The sequence below is a fragment of the Linepithema humile genome, chromosome 3 (assembly GCF_040581485.1).
Source record: "Linepithema humile isolate Giens D197 chromosome 3, Lhum_UNIL_v1.0, whole genome shotgun sequence".
Classification (NCBI taxonomy): domain Eukaryota; kingdom Metazoa; phylum Arthropoda; class Insecta; order Hymenoptera; family Formicidae; genus Linepithema; species Linepithema humile.
Genome location: NC_090130.1, coordinates 6,985,399 through 7,003,502, shown reverse-complemented (window position 1 = coordinate 7,003,502; position 18,104 = coordinate 6,985,399).

Here is an 18,104-nt window from a genome sequence, read left to right as displayed (position 1 = left end):
TGCACGCCGGCTCTTGCCCTCCTCCTCACCGTCGCCTCCTCTGCTGGCCCTTTAGCTATGCCACGCACTACGCGAAAAATACGAGAGAAGAGAACGAGAGAAGGACGAAGATGAAGAAGAAGAAGAAGAGGGCATCGAACAAGACCGAGAAGGCAATTTTATCGCGCGGGCAAACCAGACGAGAGAGAGGTGGGACGAAGGGGGAGTACAAAGAGGAGGAGGACGCAGAGATACCGTTTATAGAGAGGGGGAGGGAAAGAGCGCGGTGTGCCGGCGGTGGTAGTGGTAGATATCATGAGAGAAGAGTAGCCGAGAGAGAACGCTTACCTACTCCTCTACTTGAAGCGGTGTCGCGGTATTGCGCCGTCTCCGTCTTATCGATAATTGGAAAAAGGAGAAAAAAGGAAGAAGCCTGCCCGCCACGGGGAGAGAAGCGACGACGACGAGAAGGAGGATGACGACGACGACGACGACGACGACGACGACAACGTGGAAGAAAACGACGACGACCACGCCGGTGCCTGCAGCCAACCCCCTCGAACTCCTCTCTTCGGCGTGTCTCCTTCACCCTCTTCCTCTTTCCCCCCGCTGCCCAACGTCCCTGTGTCCCGCGCGACCATCCTTCTTTCTCGCCGATTGCCGATGCGCGGTCCATCCTCCTTTCTCGACTACTTTCGGCGCGCTGCCCGTCTTCCTTTCTCGCCGAGCCTCCTTCTCCGCGGGGCTATTCCACCTCTCCGTCCTCTCCTCCTGTCCGCCGGATGGAGATCCACGGAGGTCGGAGGTAGAGAGGAAGCAAAACCCGGTGGAGGTGGACGGCACTTCATGGAGGTAGAGAGGATGGGGAGGAGGTGGTGGCGGTCGCGCGGCGACGGTGGGAGAGGAAGCCTATCTAGAACTGGCGGGGAAGGGGAAGCTACCAGGCACGGCCGGAGCGGAGTAATGGAAGCTGGAGTAGATATTGTATGGCATTACCGGACGAACTTTCCGCGGCGAACATTGCGATATTGGTTTCGAAGAGCGCAGCCGAAACAGCCCGGATGAAATTGGCCTACGGTGCTCTCTTTTGTATCCTCCACTTTCGCGTTGATAGCACAGCCCTCGACGCCGAATATTCGAAAATGCGCAATGCTATTTTATAAAATGCCATTGTAACGGAATGTGCTCAATAATTCACTTTAATTTAACTATTATTGCATATATAGAAAGTTTAAAATGTGATTTAAAATATTTTCTGTTTACCTGCAAGTATATTTTCTACATTTTTTCACTATGGCGATACATCGATTTATAATTAAATGGCTGCTTTGTAATCCGCTATTAAAGAATAAGCGCCGTTACAAACGTAATAAATAATTCATTGAACGAATACTACGTAAAGTATTAATTGGCGGTGATGTTAATGGCAAGTTGTTTCCACGTAACACGTGTTTCCAAGTAACAAAGTATCAACCAATGTTATCTTGGATGTAAAATAATGATGAAATTGATGATTGGGAATAATTTGAAGGTCTGTATTGTAACAGAAAATAGACCGCTTTACAGGTTGCCCGTTCCGCATTAAAAAACTGCATTATATGCGATCTCGATGAATGAATATAATTATATGCAAATTACCCAATTAGTTGTGCTTGACATATTTGCTAATTTGGCTGTTACTTTGTACAAATTATCATGTACACTCGTTTACTTAGGCGAGCGCACATTTATCGATTGTATTATCATTACAGAAAATAACGTTACACGAAAGTAATGTTATGTCATTGTTTGCGATTACATGTGATAACGCTCAAGTTAATGCCGTTTCAAAAACTACCATTGTACCTTAGCGAGCGGAAGAAGAAAAGAGAAGGAGAGAGAAGAAAAATAAAGCCGGTGACAATCGAGTCAACAACCTGCGGGTGTTCCGGCTATTGTTTCCTTAGTCGTCACGTAGAACAAACGATATTTCGAGAGGAAACAATGCGCCCCGTGTTCGAAATATTACCCTAGTTCGCGGAAAGCATCAAGTCGGCTGTTACTGATACCCGACAGAAATTTCCGTTTTCCGATCGCGATTACATGAAATCGGATGTCCCTCGCATGATGTTGCATGACTGAAATTCGCCTTTTCTAATTATTACGTGAGTACTTGATGAATATTTCATAAAAAATTATTATAAAATTTCTATTATTTCATAAAGATTATTGTGCAAAAAAATAAATCGTTAAAAATCAGCAACTAAAACCAATTGGATTTTTGAATCTATATTTCTCCAAATAATCAATATTTTTTGAATCGCATTATTAAATGTTACAAAAATTTTAATAATGTTTCAAAATGCATGTAAAATAATCAGTGATGCTTCATTTACAGAGAGCAATGCATGAGTATGCTTGAGCACGCACACATTTTTTCATTTATGCAAAATAGCTTCCGAAGGAAGACGATCGCTATCTTCACGCTTCATATGCCTTAATTGGGCGTTGTCGGATGACGAAATCAATTTGCGATCGGCGAGCTGAGTGGCTAATGAGATAGACCATCTTTCCTTGACACGCCAGTGAGAAACCTACCGCGAATTAATATATATTGAATGAATCATTTGAAATTACTTTATGTGACTAAATTATGAAAATGAACGAAGTTCGTTAGAAGAATCGTGTTGCAAATTGCACAAGGTGTCTGCTCTCGGTTGATTACTTAATAACAGTACTAAATATTTATTATGCATTCCGGTCACGGTTTTATGATAAAATTGCTTCCATATACCGATCTCTCTCTTTACCGTAATCACTCTCATATCTTATTACGGGTCACTACGCATTTCCAAGGTTCATAACATTACGCATCGTAATATATGTATAAGCAAAAATGAATTTCGTCTGTATAATTATTTCAGTGCTGCAATATTCTATTTCAATGCTATAACTATTAAACAACTTGAGACAATGGTTAAAATTTTTGTAACATAATTATCGTGATATCACAACAATTTCGGGCAATTATGTTGAGCGCCGAGTATCTTTTCATAATAAAATATATAACGAGCACAGAGGAAAGTGCCGCCACATTATTCATCGCGACTGTGAAGTCTTGACAGTTACCGAGAACTTTCCAACTCAAAATCGATGTCACGACCGCTGCACCTCGACCTGCCGCGATGTCGCTGAAGAGGAGGGGAGGAAAATAAAAGAAAGAGAACATCGTATCTGTTCTCGGGATCGAACCGAGTAGATGTGCATTGGATGTTCGGTGCACGGTACGTAGAACACAGAGAATGCAGTAATGACAGGAAAGCACATGGTCGAACAGACACGTGTATAAGTTCGCATGCCCGCGGTTGGATAGGCCTTCAAGACCGACTAGTATAAATCCTCGCCACATTCGGCGATCTTTTCGCTTTGTGCCCTTCGTCGGGCGTTTTAAGCACTCAAAGCGTTTCATGTAGCATATGTACACGTGCGCGTCCTTTACGCGATCGTCGAGTTGAAACGGCGAGCTATGTGAGATTGCGCGAATCCATCGATTAATGCTTTCGGTGACTGAAATTCATCAGTGCAAAAACTTGGTAAAATTACACCCGAAAAATGTCAACGACAAAATTCTGGCTTTAATTTAATTAATTAGTATTAGTATCTGCATTAAATAAAAACTGTTTAAAAGGTTATGTATTTGATTTTATTTCTACGAATCTAGCGTGACTCATCGACGGTCTATTAAGCGTTTACGGCCCTACATTAATAGAAATAGAGAAAGTCTCGCGTAATTTCAACGGTTTTGCGAAGTGTTCGCCGCCGACTAAGACGCGGAGTGCGTAAGAATCGCCAGGAAAACTGATTAGAATCGTTCGCCGTTTCGGACCAGCGACCAAGATCGTCCACGCGTGGAGGACTCAGCTGCTTGCCAGGCCGCAATTACAATACGTCGGAACCCCCTCGTGGTCTCCCTGCCCCCTCCGTTCGCTACCGCACCACCACTATCGCCACCGGCTCACAAACTCAATCGCCGCCAAGTACCGACACACTATTCTCGGTCGGCCTGAGAGAGACAGACTCACCAACACCTATACGTACACCTCGTTCCTCGTGCACATCTCATTAACTCCACTGTTTCAACCTGACGAGGTATTGCCGACTATCAACCAGGCATCGACTTCGACGTAGGAAGTGATTCACGGTTCACCGTGCATCATTTCACGCGGATTTGAGACTGCGGCCTGCTGCATGCATACGTGAAGTACGTACGCAAATCTATGCGTTTCGTAATTTTCTAGTGTTAAGTACTCTTGCAGATCTATGCATTTGCGCTGCGTCAACTTTGAGAATCGAGCGTAATAATTCTTAGCAATTAATCGTGCCTTTATTTCTTAGAATACAATACGCGGCGCATTGAAATTATTCTTCCAGCAAAATATAAATCCATTGTTTCAGTTTGCGCTGCAATATTGTATCATTTTGTTATTTTATCTCATCAATTATTAAAATATTATGATCTATTAATGTTAATTTAACGTCTGTTGTGCAACGTCTCGAAAAATAATAATTTTGCACCCGTTTCATCGATTTCTTATCATTTTACGCAGTACGGCTACAATTACGATTTTATAAGTTTCATAAAGTATAAATTTGCAGCAATAATTATTTAATTCTCAAGACCATTAGAGCATGTTTTACACGCGCCGGACCAATTAGGATGAAAATTTCGATAAATTATAATTCGCACTTAACGTACCATGGCAGTTAATCGCGGATTAAATTCACCATCGAATCGTTACATTGCGGTAAAGTCCTGGTTTAATGTTTCAATGAAAACACAACGCAACTCACGTGAGTCTCACATGCTTTGCAGAGAAGAGCCACCTTGCAGCGCGATCCTAATTGTCTGCGAAGCCAGGTGGGCCTTCCAGTCCCTTCCTGTCCGTTCATCAAACTGTCATTCGACGATGTCAGTCTTAAGAGAGCGAAAGGGCCCAATACCACAAGTCCCTTCTTGAAAATCGAATTATCGTCAAATGCGGTCATTAGACACGCATGAGCGGCTATGAACAAATGCCTATAATTCCCGTGTTTTATTCCAGCACCGGTAAGGTAATGGAATATTTATATGGTACGTATTGCAATTTATTTCACTTGTAAAAATTTTCTGTTACGGCTATAATATTTATCGTTTTAAAATATATTCACGCAATAAGAAAAACATTTTTTTATCGTTATCAGAAAAAATATGAAGATATAATACGTATTGTGTGTAAATATAATACTTAATCAAACTTAAAAAACAAAAATTAAAAGTTGTTAATAAGTTCTAGTTTTATATATATTTCCCATGTGCAAAAACTGCAGTAAAACAGTTTTTTTGCACTGGTAAAGACATGTATAATCTGCAATTAATTACGACCGCCAAGTATGCATCAGTCAAACCAAGACCTGAAACGTCATTTCCGAAGATCACATGTCGACGTGTACACGCAAATAAAATTTCTTGGTGCCGCGTATAAAGACCTACTTACACGCTAGAATCTAGGCATGTATATTCATCAAAGCGTAATCTCTAGTATACAATATTAAAGTCGATTTAAACCACTTTCATATTCATTTTTCGCGATAACTCCCGAGCATCGCTCTTTAATTATTTTCATACCGTGGGTAGCGTAAATCGCAAATAGGCGTAATTTCCTGCGAGTACAGTGGCCATGAAAGAGTCGTGTCGGTTTTGATGGCATCACCGAGACGCGCGTTACCTGCCACCTTAACTTCTTTCCATTCGTTACTTCCTTTCGATTATCTCGCACCGTCCTCTATTAATCAGACCCGACAGTCGGTGCTCGCTCTTAATTACGCGAGAGCTCGAAGCTCGCGTACGTAGATTGACCATAAAGATGACTCGGGTACGCTCGATTCTTCGATGGCACTGGCAATATAAAAGCGCCGACTAAGCTGCGGACACACAAGGACAGGACAGCGGGAAGAGCGGTTTTAACTGGCCGTTAAAACTCAATGTATCGCGCGACGCCATTAAGGGCATTTAATCGAACCGCGAACATGTAGGAATTATTCTTGCTTGCCCGGCATGCTTTTTTCACCTGTCATCGACCGTAATGACTCTAATGGACTCTGAAAGCACGATTACGCTGGCTATATTTTTTTCTAACATTTGTTTGATCAAACAGATCTCATTCTATTCAACGCGCGTGTATACAAAATTCTCTTGCATCTCAATTAATCTCGTTTTAGTTGATCTATTATGAATTAATTCCTAATTACATGTATTTATGAAGTTCTTTGAATTAAAAAAAAAGGACTACATTAATTTACAATTAAAAATTATATGTAAATAGAAATTATAAAAGATAAAAATGTATTATGTAATTAAAACATTTGAATTCAAGATAAATATTTTTTCATTTATTTGCACGGATCAGCGCTCTCACACGGATAAACATTCACAGGCGTACGCGCGTGTATAAAGTTTGTTGAAAAGATCGGGCCTGATTTAAGACCCAAGCCGACTGACGGAATACTACAGATATTAGGAACGTTCGCTCGGCGAAGCTATAGACAGTCATATCCGGCGGGCACCGGCAATTAATAACTCGCCAGAGCCTATTAATGCCATTGTTCAGAGACGCGTGACGAAAGTGCGTCCGTGTGAGTGCGTGTGCCTGCTATCGCACTCGAGCGACGACGTGTGTACCTGCGAGCTGTACGTAAGGTAAGGTACAGGGCATTTCAAAGCGAGGGAGAGTTACTTGCGGACAGGTGCTCCCACCTCGTGCCCGCTCGTAATCGGCGGGGCCGATCTGTCGATCGATCGAATCGCGCCACCCGGTGAGGGGAAGCCCACACTCTTGGAAGAATAAAATGAGATTTTAATCGACTTTTCGTATGCTCACGCACAGCTGGAACGCTTTTTAGCATAGCTCCCGTTCGTAACGTACATTTCGTAGGAGTGAACGCCGAGGGTGCGTTGCGATGAAAGTTTTCGTTGATAAGGAAAAAATTTTTGGCTGGAGAAAATATTAGATTGAAAATTTGCACATTTAACAAATACAAATTTTCCACCGACCTAATATTCATTTGAAAACTTTCTCAGATTCCGATCGATAACATTTTGGTTATTTTTCGTTAAAAAAGTTGTATCTATTATTAAATTATACGAGTATTGTTATGAAAAAATGTAATATAAATTAAATATTTTGTTCTTCATTAAATATCTTTAAACATCTACTCTGAATAATATGTCGAATTATAAATCTAGTAACAAAATATCTACAAGTTTCCCGAAAAGAGAAGCGCAGAGAAAGAGACAAAATGTACACTAATCAGTCACTAAATTGCTTTTCGTGCGAATTATACACCTGCATCGATGAAGATTTTCTCGTCGAAGATCGCGGCCGACAATTGGAGCACGAATAACCGGGCGTACTGATCGCGTTGGAGCGCATCGCAAAATCTCTGATATATCGGCGCGAGGAATCGAAGCCGTGAAATTTATTTGCCACGCGGTGGTACGTCGGGTGCGACCAGTGTGCCGTGAAGGTAATAATAACGATACGTGGAACGGTAGCCGTCAGCAGGCACACAATGCCTACGACGACACACACATGCGGCTCACCTTCCTCCCGTCTCTCGCCTCAGGTCTCATTACTCCGTTTGCGTTACGCTACCCGGTATACCGGTCGATGCTATCTGTCGTCGGTGTATCGGCTACGAGGGTCGTTTCGAATTTTTACCACGACTTGATAGATCGTTTCAGTATGAGCGACGCGCTAGTTTTTGCCTTCCTTTTCGATAGCCGCGACGGAACAATCGTGACTGAAAAGGGGGAGGGGGGCGACTAGAGTTTTGTCTTCCTCTTCTTCGTCAGTGATAGGTATATACGTTTATGCTAATTTGTAGTTAGCTTACGTAGCGTACTCGTATCTCTGGCTCTGATGCGTGCACGGTACGTGCCAACGATAGGCGACTCGTAGGAACCGGTTTTTTGCCTACCGAAATCATACGAAATGCGATTTATTTTCCCTTTATCGGTTATTTGCAAACAACCGGCGATTCGGCGTTCGCCGATTTCGGACTTTCGAGCACTTGAAGAACGCACGATAAACGCGCAAAAGGTTACTGAATTTGGAGATGTCATAAATAATTGGAACTGAACAGTATCCGATCGATTCGAACAGTTTAAACTTTGAGTTGAAACCTTAAATTATTTCAAGGTTTTATAACAAAGAACAATTATTTCGTTATATTTAACAATAAAGTTCAAAATCAGATGGCATTGTCCTTAGCATTAAAATCAATCGAATTCTAAATTGTTAGACAAATGGAAAACGGCGTTAAAAAGTGAGAAAAGAATCAGAGGAAACAGTAGAGAAATTTGACTATAATTATAAGAATCAACCAAATCCTTTTTCTCCAAAATCACACCTTAGTCTCCTATTTTGTCAGCCACTTGTAAATAGGCAACAATTGCTGAGAATTTCGTCATTTTTAGCGGCTAAAGGAACGTACAACTTGTATCGCGAACTGTTCCCTAACTTCGAGATTTCCTTTTCAAATGGAAATTGTCGATTACCCTCTCAATGATGTCGGTTTCCATGATTTTATTCCACTCGATTCTCCCTTTGTATCGTCGAATGTCATCGCCAGTTTAATATATACGAATTTTGTCAATGTATATAGGGACACGAATTTAAATGTAAAATAACTCTTTCACAAGTATATTACATTAAGTTTTCTGCGTCAAAATAGAAAAGACTCTTACCATGAAATATGCTTCATCTTTTTCGCCATTTAATATTGCGAATCGGGAAAAATATTGCGAAAGAAATCAATCTGTAGCGACTATGAAACAACTCGAAGAGATCGCTTTCTTCGTCTATGCTGCTATACGCGCATTTACGGATCGCAGGCAGATTAATAGCCCGTGGAAGGACGAAACCGAGACGCGCGTTACTTCTGAATCAAGATCGTAAAATCCCTGGCTTCCGTTCACACCGAACGGCCCTCCAAACTCGACTCATTTCTCTCTCTATTTCTTTCTCCTGCTCTTGCTCGCGTAAGCGAGGAACCAATAAATCTAGATCCGGTCGCCCGGATCATGTGTGCGGCTACTAAGGCGCTTACACATTATCTCTTGCCCCCTCTTCGTCCTTCTTTCCGTTTCTTGATCGCGCGCTCCCTCTTCGTCCTTCCTTTCTTCGGTACAGTTCCCATCGAACTTCCTCGTACGTCCCTCCGGCCCGCAACAAAACTCAAATCTAACTTATTTACATATCTCCGGCGATGGTGGTGAATTACCATATTCACGCGTGTATATATATATATATATATATATACACATACATATATATATTGTGTGTGTGTGTATATATATATATATGTACACATACATCGGATGGCACATACGTGCCAATGCATATGGAAGCCAAAGACGGACACGAAGACGGGCGTGTGTAGAGGGGGTCCAGAGGGAACAGAGGGGAAAACTTCTGCCGATAAAACCCCCGTATAGAAGTACACCTCCTGTGCAAAGGCAGATCGTATGACATATACGGCATACATGGTGAGTAAAAAAGACAGTGATTCTGCTGCGTGTGTGCGTGCATTTACTAGCGACGGTGTGTGTGGGTACCCCTCCTTTATTGGGCCAGGTGGTGGGGCCGCACCAAGGTCGGCTCTGTTCTCTGTCTTTCGATCGTTAGAAAGGGTTGTGGATCGATGAGCATGGATTAGCATTGCACCACGATAATGTCGGCGGTATCTTAGGACATAAGGTTACCAGCGATGTGAATCAAGCTACTTTTTGCGATATTTCGTAACGATTATTAATATGAATTCAGTCAGACGTGTGAAAAGAAAATAGCTCAATTAACAATGTTGCTAATAAATGAGAATAATAATTGATAGCAATATTATTAGCACTATAATATATACCTACTAGATTTGTTCTAAAAGATTTGTTATATATCGTTAGATTAATGTACAATTTAAGCAAAAATTTATAAGCTCATAATCAGTGACTTAAGTAATGATTAGAAACTTTTGTGCGCAAAGCGTGAGGCTGAGTTATGGTACATTGCCCTAGAAAATATCGGAGAAAGAGAACATAAAAGTCGAGGAGATTAGGATCGCCTTCGCGGACACACGTCGAAGTTAAGTCGGAGGCTTTCAACAGAAAACTTACAGTATTTCAGGTAGTTTTGTGGCCGACACCTTTGCTCGTTGACCTGGATCAATTCTGGAAATCAAGATCCAGGAAAATTGTGTGCAGGTAGCATACAAACGGTGAATCATTGGGCGGAAAAGCATTTCTATCTAGCTGGAAAAGTAGATACAGTGCTTTCGACATCTTTGCAGTAATGATGCCTAATCTAAATTTCTCGTTGCGTCATCCAATACTATCGATTCGTCAATAAAATATTTCTTACGTAACAAGCTATTTTTTATAAATTTTTATTTATGAATTTAACTTATCAATAAATATTGAATAATTAAATTTAATAAAATGATTGAAACGTTAATAACGTAAAAATTTTTGTTCGTGAAAATAGAAAGAAAAACATATTTAATTGAAATAATCATTAAAATATAGGTAAGAATTTGCGTGAGATCGCAGTCAATGACCAATGTAAAAATCAAAGCGTTTCCTTCACTTTCGAAACCGGCACTTTTGCCCGTTGACCCGGATCAAACTCAGAAATCAAGATCGAGAAAAGTTGGGTGCAGGTAGTATAGAGATGGCCGATTGTCTATTGTGCGCGTGGAAAAGCACGTATATCGGTGAAAAAGAAGTTACGTGTGTCGTATACGGAAAACGATACGCATTCAGCGCCCGACGTTCTTCCTCGGGGTGTCCTAGAATTGGAAACGTGAGACGCGGACTCGTGGATGCGACAAACGTGACAGGTAGAAACACTCTGGCAAGCGAGAAAAACCTCTTTCTTCCCTGGAGACGGCCAGACAGTGCATTCGGCACGATTGGTTCCGTTTCATTTTTCACACCGATTGAAAAGAGCATCAACAAATAAAGATATACAGTATGCATTTCTACTTAATGTAATCTTCAGAAATTCTCAATAGATATACGTACACATATATCATCTGTTATTATACAAATTTATAAAATATCGATTACTGTCAGAATCTTTCCACGCGTGAAGTGCAGTACGACTTGGATAAACATAAAATTTCAATGTAAAAATAATTTGGTTACTGCGCAATCGCGATGTTACAAAGTTCACCGAATGCACGGCGTGTTAAGTCTCCACTTGAAAATCTCGAAACTCAGAAGCGATCGTCGGGAACACGACGAGAATGAAAATACATTAAGATTTCCACAAAGGAAAAAAAGCGGGATTATCCGCCATAGATTCGGGCACAAAGGTATTAGCACCATTTTGCTCCCTTAATATATTATTTCTGCGTCGAGGACCTTCTCAGGCCCCCTTCAGCCACATCCCTTCAATAGATAGTCAAATGCATACCTATGAGAAGACGAGACGAGGGTGAGGATGTACCGATACCCGAATTTTTTTCGATCGACCGGTCGGGAGGCGCTCGTCTCTACCGTGAGTGTATACGCAGGATGCAAATTTCTCCGTATGCAAATTATGCATCGGGAGGTATGCAAATGCTCGGAACATGTGCGCCCCGTCTTTTTCGAACCCTTTTCCGCCCAGCACGGCCGAAGATGATCGGGAACGCGCCCGATATTTGCATATCTTGGATATTTCCTCTCATTGTATCGGGACCATTGTACCGTGGGTTCCTTCGTCCGGGATGGGACGCGGATTCTTACGTACACGATGGATCCAAGCCATTAATCCGAATATCTCATTGAATCGAACCGGTGCTAGGATTGACAGATTGCCTCGAGTGTTCCCAGGATCGCAGTTTCCGGCTTTTTAATGTTTCCCCGGCCGAACATGAGTTCGCAGATGTTTTATACATCAATTAGATGTTCTTACATTTATTCACCGTTGTAAAATGTGAAAAATAAATAAATTATCTTAAAAAAGAATTTTAAGGTTTTATATCAAATACAAACGAGTCTTTGTGTCAATTTTATATATAATATATAGCAAAATTATAGAATAACTTTAATTGACGGGATAGCACGTTGCAAGATTTTCGGCAAAGCATATTGAACGCGTATTCACCTCAAGGTGTTAATGTGGACGGTTGACAGCTGACTAATTGAAGATGCACCGGGTAAACGTAAATAAGATAAAAGAAAGTTCGGCGAACGTGAGAAAGGGGCGCAGTCCTTGCCGGTTGCTTTAGCATATCAAAATTACAACATAATCGAGAGCGTATCGAAACGAGGGCCAGAGCAAGGGAATATTATACTCATAATACGATCGTACCGGGAACGTCATTGTCTGAAACCAGTTCGCGATCTCTTACTCTTTTGCATACTTGTTTTCTTCGCGATTCGTAATTATTGGTCCACGCGCATTGATTATTAAACAGCTTATTATACGCGTCTCAGTCTTGATGTTTTCAGCGTGTCCTGTCTGACTGCATATATGTCATCGCAATCGAAAAGGGCTTAAAAAAACCGCCAGATGCTTGCACGTGTAGAGCGACTTGAATAAGAAATATATACAACGCAAAGGAGCGAGTTTCACTTACGCGACAAAACTTGGTGGATGCGCATGTGAAGATAGCTATATTGATCATGCACGCAGTATCTACAATGCAAATCTACATTGCTTATTTGTTACGTGCGATTTACGTTTTACTGGTTGAAATCAGAATATAGTAATATATGGAATATTGTAATATAATAATATAAAATATTGGCATAAAATATTAACAAAAATACTCTGAAGCAACATACATATGTATTCTTATACCAACAGCAATGTAGAACGGCACTTTTTTATCTGATTAATCAAAAATAGATATCTTCGATGATGCGTCACGGTTGAACATGCAATGCGCGGCGATGCATCGACGCGGCGACGAGGACAGCGCTAGCGGCGCAGCGTGATCGTTTTGCAATGTTGCTGAAATAATTGCACGAAAATGGTAGAGCGGGACTGCGGAGAGTGCGGGGCCATGGCCACCGGGGGAGATAGATGCTAAATTCCTCTTTGCTCCGAATTAATCTCGGCCGGAATGTAACTCCCACACCCGACTACCCCATTGCCCCCGTGGACACCCGTTCCATGGTGGACTTTCATCACGAATGGCTTCTAGAAGGGATGCAATTGTCCGCGTCGCCGAGTCGATGTGCACACGATGCACATTTTCACGTCGCCGACAAGAGAGAGAGAAAGAGATATATATATATATATATATATATACGAATGCAAACGCAGTGTCAAGCCGCGCTCTGATCGAATCATTCATTTGTGCTCCCAGCGTATAGTATTGTATAACGATTGTATAACGTGTATCAGGTCGGGCCAAACGTGTTGTTTGCACTGTAATTATTTCACGTTGCGCAATACAATCGTTTACCACCGGTATTCGTTGTTTAGGGAATACGTCGCGATGCGGTGCAAACGCGCGCACTACTCGACAGTTTGATAATACTCGATCGGAGCGACGTTCCACCAATGGCGCAACGCTCGCCGAGTGTCCTCACGCATGTAATATTGCATGTAATATTCATCGTCTATACGATCGGGTTGCGTAACAATACTGCTGTTTGATAATGATCGTTTCAAGGACAATATTAAGCGTGTTTTACTTTTAAATGCCTTGTAGTGGAATTTGAAATTGTCAGATAACATGTTAATAATGCGTCACGCTTTTACATATTTCTAATGACATGCTATTAGTTTTGAGATACGTTCTTGATCATTTCTATAATCGCAATTGTGTGAATAAATACTATAAAATATTTTTCGCAACGTGTGCAAATTTCTATCGAGCGTCATAGCTATTTTATATATATATATATGTTGATAATTCCGTATTTGAAGTGTATGGAATATAATTTTCTTCAACGGATTATCTCAGGCACATGAGTGTATGCAAAATAATCTCATTAATTATGCAGGTAGATGAAATTCACTATTATACCCCTGACGAGGAATCTTAATGACAATCGGCGAGACTTATTCGCCGATTGGGCGCAATGTTCCTGCTACTCGCATATTTTCTGGACCAGTGGAGGGCCAGAGCCAGATTCGTCGCATGCTAATATGAAATGTTCGAATAACAATTCTGCCTATGTTTATTAATAGTAACTGCTCTTTCCCACCGTGTAGACTATCGGCTCGAACCGGCTAGACGACTCTATGCATCCCCCTGTGAATTATTTCAAGACGCGGATCGATTTTTAGTATTGCGTCGGAATATCATCCGGCGCAAATAAGTCGCGATTGAACAAAACTAGATCGCATATTATTCAAAAACATGTAAAAATATATTAATCTTGTATATAATTATTTGTTATATTAATAAGCTTAAAATAATTATTATTATAACATATTAATGATGTTTTATTATGAATAACAAAGCAAAGTAAAACTTCGAAACAATTAATATCGTTGAATGATAATGTTCGTAACGTGTTGTATGATTTTTGCGAATATATTCAAGCTAATGAATTATATTTCCGTCACACGATTATACGTATGGAAGTTAAACGCGATCTCTTAAGAAATGTCTTAATTAATCCTCAGAAGCGTTTATTGCAAATTACTTCTTGCTACGGTAATTAGGCAAAATTACAACGTTCGCGTTGCACAATAAAGTAGAACAGGCGGCATGAGAACTACGTTGCTGCAAGAACGACCGCTTTAGTTTTGCTTATCATTTGCTGCACGGCAACAAAATCTTATACTTAAAGTATGCGTGTATTAGTTAAAATAATGCACTGTTGACTCTAAGATTTTTGGTAATGATTAGAACACATATCCATATATATACTATTCATTCATAAGTATAAACATATTTCTTTGTATTATACTTATTTAGATTAATTAATTATTTTGTTAGCTAACTATATTTCTTAATTATATTTCTGAAAACATACTAAACAATTAATATTCTTGACATAAATAATTAAAATCCAACAGATTTTAATATAAAATCGTAATTCAAAAAAAAAAAAATGTATGGTATTTTGTATACAGGAAAAAATATTGCACTTTTATATCGAATTGCCGATTATATATCGTACTTCGAAATTTCTTCGAATTGTTGAAGGAAATTTGCACGCAATTGCGTGCCTCTTGCATGCATTCGATTGTTTATTACGTAGCAAATGTGTGGCAAATATTACCAATATACGCGATGTAAGCGTTTTAGCATTTTGATTGTTCTGTAAGACTCGAATGTTGTATTTATAGCGGGTATTTATAAGATAAATAAATTCAAGCTCTCAAATATAAACGTAAGCGCTTCTTGCAATGATTTTCGTGTCTAATAATTTGATATGATATAAATATCAAAACATATTGTTATTATTTATCGTCTACTTCTTAAAAAATATTATTGCTTAAAAAATATTATTATTTGACATTAAAAACCGATTCATCGACAATCATGTTATCGTAGATTCGATATTCTCTCGTTTATTATTATGTACTATACGGCGATTGCGCGAAATTCCGAGAAATATGGTGCGTTATCATATGTAATCGACTATTCCCTGTATGACTCGACCTGAGTGTTGAGTGTCGCCACGTACGGCGAAATATGATCCTGTGGACGTTCCTGGCCTACATTGCCACTCATTATGTGATCGAAAGTAAACGCTTAATCCTCGTCTTAGGAGGACAATGTTGAACAATAGATTATAAAGCAGACGTATATTACGTCAGGTATATCAAATGCGAACCGCTAATTGCATGTATAAGCATTTCAATTTGCAAATAATGTACAAATTATAAACTTTAGCATTTCCACAAAAATTCTCCTTCGTATTTGCAAATTTATTACTACTTTACAATATATTATGCATAGCTGTCATAGAGAGGAAATTTATTAGCGCGGCTATTAGTTATAAGTTGCTAATTGCAAGCATAATTCACCGATCAAGATGACATGTTTGATCTATTCGTTCTGCGCTATAGACAGAGAATTCTTCTTCATGAGACTATGAATGTAAGAGCTAGGAAGAGTAATGCCGTTCCAGTCATTTGAGGGTTTGTCTTACACGTGGCAACGTTTCTGTGTGTGTTTGTAAAGCGAAGTAATGTACAGCAGATGGTCATGGTCAACGCGAGGAACCAAGATCTCGTTTCATCGGATCTTCAAAATTATATTCGTGTCGTATCAAGCGCAAAAATTACTGAAAAGCAGTTTTAAGCTGTCGCTGAGTCATACTCTATAAAAAATAAAAGAAAAAATAACACTAACAAAATAATTACTCGATTTAATAATGACTCGACTATAAGTTTTCAAGATTTCGCACAATTTAATATAAGTTTTATACTTGTAAAAAAGCAAATTTTTCAAAAATACTTAAACGTACTAATAATAAAAAATGTTTTCAAATGAAGTTTGCATCATAACAAGATTCTTGATTGTCGTGCGTCTTTGCAAAATTTCGAAATATTTGCTTTGTATTTTTGATTACGATTCATAAAAAACGGCAATATAAACGGAATGGTAATTAATAAATCAATTGCAGAAACAATACCCGAAAAGAAGATTGTGACAATGCTGGGCAGAAATTTTTAAAGAGTGTGCTGCACATTGTCGGCCGCAACTCTCAGAATGAAAGCGCCTATTCAGTTCCTAACGTTCGTTCAAGTGCACCTTTCTGAAAGCTATTTCCAAGAGTGCGTATATTCTAAGTATACATGTTACGTTGTCCATGAATATTCTCTGCGATCATTTTACAATAACAAATGCTGAACAAGATTGATTAGTAATCGACTACAAAATGAAAAATTCACGCACTGAGAAAAATTAAATGATTATCTATAATGATTATTTTCTACAGGCAATGATAATTAATAATGTGAATGTGAAAGTATAAATAAATGAGTTTTAATATAAAAAATCCGATTCATCTTCCAATCCTGCATTCAGCCTGCCGTTACTACTCGTAAATCATAAACACTTTTTTAAATTGAAACGAGGATTTCTATGAGAAATGATATCGCTAAGATAACACGGTGATGCCAATCTCGAATTGACGCTACGAATGCCGCTACAGTATGAGTTGCGAAATACAAGCTTTCGAGTGAGGATGAGAAGCGAGTAAAGATAAGGGTGGAAAAACGTCGAGCTGTGTGATCGTCCAGAAGCGGCAGCGGTGGGGACAGTGAGGGGGTTAGAACCTGCGCCTAAGATCACCCCTTTCGAGCGCATGCTCATGCACCCCTTTTCCCATCCTGTCGCCGTGCTTTGACTTCCAATACGATCGGAAAGAAGACCCGAGAGCCAAACTATCAATCTTTTTTGTTTTTTCGACTTGCCCATCGGACTTCGAGTATACCTCTTCAAAATATTTTTCAACACAAACTTGAAATTAATGTCGCGTATATATGAGACCTTCTGATATTGGAATAATACACTCGTTTACCAAGTATTTTGAGCTATGATTGTTTTACTTTAAAAAATCATTATTTTCACATCTTTTATCTTTTGCAACAAATTTAAATATTCCTTTTTGAATCAAAGAAAAAGTTGCAATAATAGTATGTTTAATTCATATTTGTTTATAAATCTGAATATATAACTTTCCAGCAAAATACTTGGCGTTTTCTTTAAAAGCAGAATATTAAAAAATAAATTTAAAGAAAAAAGAATGCTAAATCTCACTTCAATAAATTTGATGTAGATAAAGTGTTATAATAATATCGATTCTCTTCTCTCGTGATTAAAATCTAATTCCTCTAATCGCACATTTTCGCAAAATCAAAGCGCCGTACTTTCAATTTAACCCAAATATCTTGATCGCAGCGCAACCCTTCTTTCCGATCAGCCCGTTGAAGTCACCGATACTTCCGATACCTGATATAGTGAACCGTCCCTCTGCGTTGTGCGGTCCGTGTCCTCGTGGTCGTGGATGGAAGGGGTGGCCAACACTGGTGGGGGTAGCCACCCTCACGTTCCAGCAGGCTGGTTTTCGTCACGTCGCGTTACGCGGCGCCACCGTACGGCCCGCGCCGAAGCGGTCTCTCGCTCCCGAGTCGATTAAGTCTTGTCCA